Here is a 12198-nt window from a genome sequence, read left to right on the forward strand (position 1 = left end):
TTGGAGAGCCGCTGTCACTCCCGACATGCGGAGAGAGACGGACGGACCTCACTCACAAACAAACAAACACTTCACTTCCGAAGAGTGACAGATACCGGGAAGGCGGGCCGAAAGGACCGGAGGAGGAGGAGGAGGAGGGGGGTTGAGTTAACGGCGAGCGGTGGCCCAGGCCGGTGAGAAAGCTGAGGTAAGAGGCGGGTTGTGGTGTGCTCGGCCGCTTCCTCGGCAAAAAAAGCGGCCCCGGCTCCGTGCAAGATGGCGCCGGGACCGGTGGTAGTGTCGGCGGCGGCGCCCTGGCGGACTCTTCCCCCCCTCTCTCTCTCATACACACCCCCTCTCCATCAGGGCCCGGCCCCGGGTCAGCCACTCACCTCCACCGGCAATCAACTCCATCCCAGCCCACGGCCACAAACTCCTTCCAGATTCACCCACCGACAAACTTTTTCCACGTTCTGCCCGGAGAACCGTATGTGTTTTCATTCTTTCTCTCTTTTTAAAATCTGCTGTTAACACTTTCTGCCCCCGCTGGAGCCCAAGGATCTCCGCTCTCTGACCCTCTTCTTTACGGATGAGCGCTGATAGGACATTCCATCGTCCTGGATGGGTTCCCTTTCCAGCCCTGGTCACTTCAAACAGCACTGAAGCCTATTGTAACATCCCTTTAGGTGGTGATAGAGCTGAAATCAACCAACTTTGTAGAACCAGGTAATGTGTCAAAGACCATCCTCAGCTCCGTCCCTCGCTAACTAGTCAGGTCGCTGAGATGATTGAGCAAAAACTTGTGTATTCTCAGCCACACTTAACTATGTAAAGATGCATTTGATCATGATTTATCTTGTGTATTACAAATAAAACGATGTACTAAGCACAAACTGTTAATGTATTCTTGTATGATTCCAAGATTTATATACAGGGATAAATTCTTCCTGCATTGTAGGCTAAAATAAAAACAAAACCTAGGTGGTCCCAGTCACTTCAACAATCCTTAAGAGTGGGAAAAAAAGTGTTAACTTGCAAGTTGTTAAAGCTATTATTACTTCCTGAGTGATTGCTGTGGTAGCATCACTGTTCAAGACACTTCAGGTATCTATCTTGTTACACGTTCAAATAACAGTGATACTTGCACCCGATTTCCTCAGTTATTCATCTTCAGAAAAAAACAACTCAGCAGATTGAGGTTACATTTCAGTCAAAGGATATCAGTCATGGGATTGAGAGTGACTGTGGTTCAACGGGTAAATGCTGAGTGACTAGCTATCAGTAAAGTAAGTAGGAACAAGAGAAATAAAGCTGCTCAATATGTTAACAGCCATTCCTACAACTTTACCTCCTCAGTAACTGATTGCATAGAATTGAAAATGAGGTTCCTAACATAATTGCATTTAAAATGCATAATTCTCAAAATTGTAAAATTATCTACATGGTTGTTTTTCTGTGCTTGAAATATTACTAACAGATTTTGTTTTACTTCTTAATTCCCAAGCACAAACTTCCTATTTGAAGTTAATTGGCTTTCAAAAGTAATACATTGTGAGTTAAATGAAAAAAAAGTGTACTAGATATGAAGTAGGTCGATGTGTTACTCTGCAATTGTTAGACAAAATTGAGTACAGTTACATTTAATGATGTGTAGCAAGATGGCCATTCATTGTCTAACTTGGCTTGTTGTGTATATGCTGTATTAACAGTAGAAAACTATCAAAGTGATTCTTAAGCATTCAAGATTTATTAAACTGAATTTGTTTATTTTTGGTTAAACACGACAAAGCATGAACTCTGAAGTACCCTTGACAGACAGGAAAACAGTTTCAGTCTCTTTTATAATGTTTAACTGTGAATGAGTGTGGTACTTGATAAACATCCATGGTAAAAGCCCATTTTGTCATAAAACATTTGAAGAAATAGAGGCAGAGCATGTGATGCTGGTAAGTTTACTTCCAACAGATTTATGTAGCTGCAGTGTATGAGGAAAATGCTTTTTATACACTGTTTATTTTAGGTTTTCTGTAAGCAACATATTTCACCCAACTATTCACTTAAGTTTGAAGACAGATAAGATGGGACCAAGAGTCATTTTAACCAGCTGCTTCAGGGTGCAACACCAGTCTATTTGTTTGAACTGTTTTTTTAACACCATTTGCTCTGCTGTCTTTCTGGAAGTGGATTGGTACCCTTACCTAACAAACATCTATCAATCTCCATGATACTGTGAGTGACTCACTTTATGACTCCCCAAACCTTTCCATAAGTGACAAAGCACAGATAGGTATGATGGAATAGTCTACTTGTTTAAAATTGAATCAATTTAGGCAACATTCAACATCACCTATAATAAAGCAAAATGCTTGTTTGGCAGCCCATTCACCAGTTTAAGCATTCATACTGCCCACAGTCGCTGGACTGTGTATCATCTACAGGTTGTATTGCAGGAACTTGCTAAGGCATCTCCAGCTGAACTTCACAAACCAATGATCTCCATCGCCAAGGAGGACAAGAGAAATAGGCACGTAGGAATGCCACTAGAAATATTTCATAATTCATTTATTACCATTGGTCAATATTCACAGACCCAATTCTCTCACCATTAGGAATACCTGTATTGAATTTCTTCTATCTAATGTTATTGACCACAGACTACCAACATTGATTCCCATCTGCAATTATGGGAAAACTGAGCAGCACTGGCACGGTGGCACAGTGGTTAGCACTGCTGCCTCTCAGCGCCGGTGACCCGGGTTCAATTCCCGCCTCAGGCGACTGACTGTGTGGAGTTTGCACGTTCTCCCCACGTCTGCGTGGGTTTCCTCCGGGTGCTTCAGTTTCCTCCCACAGTCCAAAGATGTGCAGGTCAGGTGAATTGGCCATGCTAAATTACCCGTAGTGTTAGGTAAGGGGTAAATGGAGGGGTATGGGCGGGTTGTGCTTCGGCGGGTCGGTGTGGACTTGTTGGGCCGAAGGACCTGTTTCCACACTGTAATCTAATCTACTACTTAATTTCATAGTGTTCCCATGTAACTCATGCTTCTATCCAATAACTTATTTTGACTCCTAACTTAAAGTACAGTTCTTTTGAGGAAACAGAACTTTACACATTATTGCAATCCAAGAACATTTTTAACCTTACTTTATTTTTCCTAGCACTCAAACCAATTAAAAATCCTCATCAAAAAGGTTATTTCTAATTCTTTATGCTCTGTTTTCCACAGTAGATTATCAAAAATAAATATCCAATGCCTCTGGACACTGTACACCATAGTAATTACCTTTCACCTTTTTGAATATGACAGTTGTTTGACAGACCACTGAAAGGCAATTAAGAGTCAACCATATTGCTATGTTTGGGTGTCATATAGTTAACAGACAAAGTCAGGACAGCAGACTTCCTTCTGGAAACAAGAGAATTTTAAAATCATGGTTACCAATAATAATGTCAGCTTTTTAATTCCAGATTTTCATTTGTTGAAATCATACCTAGCAAAAGAAAGATGGTTGTAGCTGTTAGAGACCAATCATACTTATCCTAGGACCTCTTTGCAGGAGTTTCCCAAGGTAGTGTGCCAGGCCCAACTACCTTCAGCTGTTTCATCAATGACTTTCCCTACATCATAAGGATAGAGGTGGGGAAGTTCACTGATGTATGTGTTGTTCAATAATAATCATGACTTCTCAGATATTGAGGTAGCCCATGCCCACTTGCATGGTCTGGACAACATTGAGTGAGTGTCCACTTGCCTCGATGAATGCAGCTTCCTCAAGTCCTCTCCAAGTCATACATCATCCTAGCTCGGAACTATATTGCTGTTCCTTGATTATAGTTGGGTCAAAATCCAGAATTCCCTTCCTAAAAGCACTGTCTGTGTACCTATACTCCCAATTTCAAAAAGGTAACTTACCCTCGCTATCTTCAGTGCAATTATGGGAAAACTGAGCAGCTTTGGCTATCTTCCATGAATGAATAAAAGAAAAAGATTGGTGACCACCGTCATCTCCTCCACAAGGTTAGGGCCTGCAAACACACACATCACCCCACTATTAATACTTACTATCTAGATCACTTTGTACTACATGAAGAGGGGAAGTGGGTCAGTGAATGTTGTGGCATTAGTTTGGTTGCAGCTGTCTTGATTGACCAGTTGGTAGTGCATGCAAGAACTGAGGTGTGGATATGAAGTGTGCAGCATTGCAAAGGATATGAGGATTCATTAGATCTTGTGAATGTTGGATATGAGTCCTGATTTCTACAAATTGTCGGTAGGTATATGATAGGCCAATGGTGAATTGAAGAGTTGCCAAGGCTAGTGGTGCAGTTGTTGAATTAGAGTCATAGAGATGTACAGTACAGAAGCAGACACTTCGGTCCAACTTGTCTATGGCGATCAGATATCCCAACCCAATCTAGTCCCAACTGCCAGCACCCGGTCCATATCTCTCCAAACCCCACCTATTCATATAACCAACCAGATGCCTTTTAATTGTTGCAATTGTACCATCCTCCAACACTTCCTCTGGCAGCTCATTCCATACACATAGCACCCTCTACGTGAAAAAGTTGCCCCTTAAGTCCCCGACCCCAGGGAAAAGACTTTGCCTATTTATCCTAACCATGCCCCTCATAATTTTATAAACCTCTATAATTAGATTAGATTAGATTAGATTACTTAGTGTGGAAACAGGCCCTTCAGCCCAACAAGTCCACACTGACCCTCCAAAGAGCAACCCACCCAGACCCATTCCCCTACACATAACACTATGGGCAATTTTAGCATGGCCAATTCATCTGACCTGCACATCTTTGGACTGTGGGTAGAAACCAGAGCACCCGGAGGAAATCCACACAGTCACAGGGAGAATGTGCAAACTCCACACAGACAGTCGCCCGAATAATGTCAGCCCTCAGCCTCCAACGCTGCAGGAAAAACAGCCCTAGCCTATTCAACCTCTCCCTATAGTTCAAATCCTCCAACCCTGGAAACATCCTTGTAAATCTTTTCTGAACCCTTTCAAGTTTCACAACTTCTTTCCAATAGGAAGGAGACCAGAATTGCATGCAATATTCCAACACTGGCCTAACCAATGTCCTGTACAGCTGCAACATGACCTCCCAACTCCTGTACTCAATACTCTGGCCAATAAAGGAAGGCATACCAAATGCCTTCTTCACTATCCTATCTACCTGTGACTCCACTTTCTGCGAACCATGAACCTGCATTCCAAGGTCTCTTTGTTCAGCAACACTCCTGAGGATCTTACCATTAAGTGTATAAGACCTGCTAAGATTTGCTTTCCCAAAATGCATTACCACATATTTATCTAAATTAAACTCTAAATTAAGTATAATGTATGAAGGTACATTCACTGACTAGTGTGAGCTTTGTGCTGCTGCTTTCAGGTCACCAGGGCTAGGGTCCTATCTTTGACAACTTCAACTACTTCCTTCCATTGCCTTTTGACTGGAGGGCATCCTAGTTCCCTGCTAGATGGATAGCATGATCCTGAACTTCCTTATTTCCTTTGCTTGTCCCAAGCAGATGTTTTTGAACTCATTCCAGATAACTAAGTTGAAACGGAGTATCATTTATGTACTAGACTATCACCTTGACTCAGTTGATAACATTCCCACCACTGAGCTAGAAAAGTAGATTCAAGTCCCACCCTAGAGACTTGAGCACAAAATATAGCCTGGATTTATCATTGGGGCTATCTTCCACATGATAGGTTAAGGCAAGATCTTGTCTGCCTCTCATATAGACAAAAGATTCCACAGCTCAAAGAACTCCAATAATCAGGGAGGTTCTACCCAGTATGCTAGCCAGTATTGATTCCTTAATCAATATAATAAAAACTGTTCGATTATACAAGTATATAAATTAGAACTAGAAATAAGCCATTTGGCTCTTCAAGCCAAACGTGCCAATCAGAAAAATCATGAGCAATCTATTTTGTATGCTGCCATGCCAGATAACCTTTGATTTCCTTGCCTAACTCCTCCCTTAAAATATTCAAATTAATCTACTGCCAATAAAATATTCTATGAACTTGAATCAAGGCCGTTGCTCACCCTTCTAAACTGTAGTGAAAACAAGCTCGGCCTGTCCAGTTGTACCTCATAAGACAACCAATTCATTCCAGTTATCGGTCTGGGTAAACCCCCTCATCATTATCATGTTGCTTTTATAGGACCTTTGCTGTGTGCAAAAGCTGCTGTATTTCATTCCTTATATGACACAGACATAGGAACAAGGATAAGCTAGATGGCCCTTCAAACGTACTCCACCATTTAATAAGATCACGGCTAATCCTGAACCTCAACTCTGCTTTCCTGCCTGAATCCCAAATCGTTAAGGGTCATTGTGTGGGATTTGGTTCCCCAGAGGGTGGTTGAGATTGGTGTGGTCATTATTGTTATTCGAGGCTGAAATAGATAGATTTTCAACAGACACAGAAATTGAGGGTCATGGGTTGCGAACAGGAATATTCAGCAGACAGAGCAGGTTCATAGGGTCAAATGGGCAAAAGTAAGGATTGCTGGAGATCATATTTAAGATTAGAGTGGTGCTGAAAAAGCATAGCAGGTCAGGCAGTATCCAAATAGCAGGAAAATCAATGTTTCGGGCAGGAGCCCTTCGTTAGGAATGAGGCTGGGAGCCTCCGGAGTGGAGAGATAAATGGGAGGGGGGTGGGGCTGGGGACAAGGTAGCTAAGAGTGCAGTAGGTGGTTGGAGGTGACAATAAAGGTGATAGTTTAGAGAGGAGGATGGGAAGGAAGATTGGGAGGTAGGACAGGTTATGAGGATTATGCTGAGTTGGCAGGCTGGAACTGGGGTAAAGTGGGGGAGGGGAAATGAGAAAACTGGTGAAGTCCACATTGATGCCCTGGGGTTGAAGTGTTCTGAGGCGGAAAATGTGTGGAGATGAGTTCGGTGGGGCAGAAGTAGCTGAGACAATGGGTCAGCTGGGGTGGTCAGGCTTGTGGATCTTGGGAAGGAGGTAGAATTGGGCAGTGCAGGGTTCCCAAACTATGCGGTTGGAAGCTGTGGGTGGGAAATCTCCTGAGGTGATGAGGTGAATGCCTCATCTTCTGCCTCAGAACACTTCAACCCCAGGACATCAATGTGGACTCCACCAGTTTCCTTATTTTCCCTCTTCCCCCCCGCCCCCTGCCTGACCCAACTTGCCAGGTCAGCACCGTCCTCATGACCTGTTCTACCTGTCAATCTTTCTTCTCACCTATCCGCTCCACCCTCCTCTCAAACTATCACCTTTGTCCCCACCTCCAACCACCTATTGCACTCTTAGCTACTTTCTCCCCCCCCACTTATGTCTCCACCCCGGCCTCATTCCTGATGAAGGGCTCCTGCCCGAATTTTCCTGCTCCTCAGATGCTGCCTGATCTGCTGTGCTTTTCCAGCACCATTCTTATCTTGACTCAAAGGGCCAAATGGCCTACCCCTGCTCCCCATTCCCTTAATGCCCTTAAAACTCTAAACATCTATCAATTACAGCCTTGAATATATTTTAAGTACCAAGCATCCACATTACTTTCAGGTTCAGAATTCCAAAGAGTTGCACAGTCTTTGTTGTTTGCAACAATCACTATATTTCAAAAGTATATCTGCCAATACATTTAAGTCTTACTGTTTGAACAGATCTATTTAAAAATCAATTTTGAGTGCTATTTATTTAAAGCTTGCAACTTAGATGAGAAATGAAAACATCTGGAAATCTATGTTTAAATTACCTGCATGAATCACAATCGTTAACAAAATCTTAACAATGACCGAGCTTGTGAGTATTGACAACACTGGAAACAAAATTTCTTAGATTTATTTGGTCTTGGAAAATTCAACAGTTGTGTACGATAATGTTAAATTGCCCAACATTATATCATTCAGAAGGTCAGTGAAACAATGTCACCTGTCCCAACAGCCTTGGATGCACCTGTACCCACAGACCCCACCACAGGTACTAGATTGTGCTTCTTGAGAGTGAATCCACAGAAACCAAATGGCCCAGATGGAGTCCCCGGCTGAGCACTCAGATCCTGTATGGACCAGCTAGTGGGAGTATTGGCTGACTCTCCTTACTATGATTTGAAATGCCCACCTGCTTCAAGAAGACTACCATCATCTCGGTGCCAAAGAAAAATCATGCAGCACAGCCTACTGCCCGGTGGCTCTCACCTCCATAATTATGAAGTGCTTCAAGAGATTAATTGTGGTCGACATCAACTCCAGCCAACCAAATTGCCTTGATCCTTTCTAATTTGCCTACCATCGCAATAGGTCCATGGCAGATGCCATCTACCTGACCCTAAACTCATCCCTGGAACATCTACATAACAAAGATACCTATGTCAGGCTCCTACTTATCAACTACAGCTCTGCTTTCAACACCATAATTCCAAACAAATTCATCTCTCAACTCTGAAACCTATGCTCGGCTGTAACTGGATTTTCGATTTCCTGACCCACAGACTGCAATTGGTAAGAATCGCCGACAACACCTCCTGCACAATAATCCTCAACACTAGTGCCCCGCAATGTTGCATACTCAGCTCCCTCCTACAGTCCTTATACACTCACAACTCTGTGGCCAAATTCCATCCAAGCTGCATTTACAAGTTTACTAATGACATCACCATTGTAGGTCACTTTTCAAAAAACGAGAGTACAGGAAACAGAGTGAGTGCTTAGAGGCATGGTGTCATAAAAACAAGCTCTCCATCAAAGTCAGCAAAATCAAGGAACCGGTCAATAACTTCAAGAAGCAGAGTGGCACACACCAGTCTGCATAAATGGTGCTGAGGTGGAGATGATCGCAAGCGACAAGTTCCTGGAGTGATGATTAACAACAATCTCTCCTGGTCCACACCCAGCCATGCGACTGTCAGGACCTCAACTTCCTCAGGAGTCTATGGAAGTTCAGCATGTCCACAAAGACACTGACCAATTTTTATGGATGCATCAGAATGATATGGCAACTGCTCTTTCCAAGATCACAAGAAACTATAGAGAGTGGTGAACACAGCCACTCCATCATGCAAATCAGCCTTCCATCCATTGACTCCATCTATACTTCTCACTGCCTCGGGAAAGAAACTAACATAATCAAACACTCCTCCCAGCCTGATTATACTCTTTTCCACCCTGTTCCATCAGGCAGAAGATGTAAAAGTTTGAATACAAACCGATTCAAAAGCAATTTCTTCCCCGCTATTATCAGACTTTTGAATGGACCTCTCAACTGTCAATGTTGATATCTCTGCACCTTCTCTGTGACTGTAACACTGTATTCTGTATTCTGTTCTGCGACCTTGATACACTTTGAATGGTATGATCTGTCTGTACAGTACACAAAACCAAACTTTTCACTCTACCTCGGTACGTGTGACAATTATTCAAGCTCAAAATAAATATAGAACAAAACTACTTTTGTCTTATTTGATTCTGATGGAAAAATTAAAAATACAACAAACATCCACTTCCATTGTAAACAGAGTTGATGAGTGCACTGATTAGAGTGAAATTATACCAGCAATATAGGTACAGGTTTAGATCCCATAACTACACTACTAGTAAATTTTAGTTACAATTGGTTTCAGCACAGTCGGGCTAGGAAAAGTTAAAATCCAGCCATGATCTCTGCCTGTGATTCCTATTGAATAACCCCTGCAGAAAACCATACAGTGAATATTGAGTGGGAATTAGATTATTCTCAGCTTAGAAGACACCTTCTACTTTTTGCCATACTTCACATGTGACAATATTCACTTGGAAAGGGCTTTTGAGAAATTTGAAGGTGATAAGATAATGGGACACTAAAGAGTGATTTCAGTCTATCATTGCTAATGGGAAAAGTGAGAATTTTAGAGAGAACAGCGTTCATTCGAAGAACACCGAGATCATGAGAAACTATAATCCATACCACATAAATCTAGAATGCTGTAGAATGTTGGGATATTTTTCTAATAAGGTGTTTTATAAGCTTTTACATAAAAGAAAGAACTTAGACTGATAAACATTCCAGATGGAAGAGTGAATAACTTGTACATATGAATTTAGTATATAGCACTCACTGTTCATATTGTGGTCCCTTCTCTCATGGGGCAACTTTACAATTGCTTTGCCAAACTCCTGTGTTCAGTCTGCAAATTGTTATTCAGCTTCTGATTGCCATTCATTTTAATTCTCTTTCATATCCTCATTCAGATCCATCTGTCTCACCTTTACTGTCACTATGAAGCTCAAGGAACATAAACTCACGGAACAGCGCCTCATCTTTTTGTTAGACAATTTCCCTTGTTCAGGATTCAACACTGAGTTCAACAATTTCAATTATCACCCTTGCTTCAATACTTTCAGGCAGCATCTGTTGATCATAATTCTGTTATTGCCAATTACATCTACTAAGTATTTGGAGTTTTATTTTGTTTATATTTCAGATTTCCAGTATCTTGTTTTCATATTCTTCTCTTCACCTTTTCAAACTTAGCTACTTTCCATCGAACAGGGAACTGAGTCAAGGTATGGCCTGACAAGCAGTACTGAGGTATTAATATTGTTGAAGTATTAACAGCACTGGATGGAGAGTTGGGGAATCACAGAATCCTTACATTGTGGAAGCAGACCATTCGGCCCATCACTTCCAGATGGACTCTCTGAAGACCATTCCACCTAGACCAACCCCTGTAACCCTACATTCCTTCTGGCTAACCCTTCTAACCTGCATATCCTTGGACATTATGGGCAATTTAGCATGGCCAATTCACCTAACCTGCACATCTTTCGACTGTGGAAGGAAACCCCCAGAGGAATCCCACGCAGACACACGGAGAACGCACGGATAGTCTCCCGAGGGTAGAATCGAACCCAGGTCCCTGGCGCTGTGAGGCAGCAGTGCTAATTACTAAGCCATCATGCTGCCCCAATAAAGGAAGACAATAAGGGAAAATAATAAAACTTTTTTTAAACTGTGCAGAGATTTGTCACAACCCTGTACAAATGGTGGTGGTATAAAAGCAAATTTGGCAAGTTGGTCAGACACATTTTTCTTTGATGTGGCCTGTGGTTTCACCTTAACATTTGGCAACATGAACACAAGTAAAAAGGGCATTCCATATGAAGTGCACATGTCTACTATACTGTGTTTAGTCAATGCTGTTGCAGTTTTGTAGCACTTCCTTGAATCTTTCCTCTACCTGGTTCTATAAGACAAAGCTGAAAAAAATAAATCTTTTTAATTAAAAGCTTCCATCTCACAGAAGAAGCTTTAGTTCAACCCCCACATAATAATCTGCTCTGAAAACTCTGCACATATCATGACACCAAAAACAAATTGAGACAACTGAGACAGTCACAACTTTCTACAAGAAAATGTCAATTCACTTTATCTCCCAATGTTAATGAATTTTTTTCAAACTTCCAGACCTACATACATATTTTCAGAAAAAAATAATCAATTCTTCCTTGGACCACAACATACTAGTATCCCAAATTATGCTGGAAATATATATTTTTTTAATTGTTTGTTTGTCAACAGTATAACAAACGGGAAACATTACCTCCATCTATCTCTGATAGAGGTCTTTATAGGTTCAATAGGTCATATAGGGAACTGAGCATGATAAGTCCTCATTTAACATTTTCCTGATTAACATTTCACTTTAATGTCATGTATTTAATGGGCTATGAAGTTTCATTGAATGTCATAAGATTCATTTTCATGTATTTTCCTATCTGACCCACCTTCCCTACATGAATCAAAAGTTTCTTCTGAATCTACCACAAACTGATTCCTTTGCGTCAAGCACCAAATGGTTCCCCAATCCCAATTGCAAAGTGGCTAACCTGCACCGTTATCAAGTGGATCCTCCCCACCCCTTGCACCAGTACTATGTAGTTTTCCATCTCCATCATTCTGTACAGTCTGATGTGTCGAGTGCTGCTGCCTTTGGCTGTTGAGTGCCCCAAGCATGCACATGGATTCCTCAGGCTCCATTGTAAGCAGTATCTGTGCTGTGATCAATAAAGAGCTTATGCTATGTTATACAAGAAATCTGCTTTTTTGTATTTTTGATTTTAAAAATTATTGATGTCCTATGGTATCATCCACAGTCTGGTTCCAGTTATCAGGAAACAGGTCAAATCCTGGCAATGACTGGTAGCAGAGAGAAATCTTATGGTGAGAAACCAGAATACC

General features: G+C 41.7%; 1 protein-coding gene and 1 long non-coding RNA gene across 2 annotated transcripts in view; one reads left to right on the top strand and one right to left on the bottom strand.

The window, feature by feature from the left end:
* LOC140487122 (PR domain zinc finger protein 2-like) overlaps window positions 1-632 on the bottom strand; it is a 171117-nt gene extending 170485 nt beyond the window's left edge. The window contains exon 1 of the mRNA XM_072586649.1: window positions 372-632. The gene's annotated coding sequence lies outside the window, so the exon portion shown is untranslated. The remainder of the gene's footprint in view (window positions 1-371) is intronic.
* On the top strand, window positions 28-9428 carry LOC140487123 (uncharacterized). Its single transcript, XR_011962709.1, has 2 exons — window positions 28-187; window positions 7927-9428. It is a non-coding gene; the product is annotated as an uncharacterized lncRNA (long non-coding RNA).
* Window positions 9429-12198: the final 2770 nt, after the last annotated feature.

This window comes from Chiloscyllium punctatum, chromosome 16, assembly GCF_047496795.1.
Source record: "Chiloscyllium punctatum isolate Juve2018m chromosome 16, sChiPun1.3, whole genome shotgun sequence".
In the NCBI taxonomy this organism is placed as follows: Eukaryota; Metazoa; Chordata; class Chondrichthyes; order Orectolobiformes; family Hemiscylliidae; genus Chiloscyllium; species Chiloscyllium punctatum.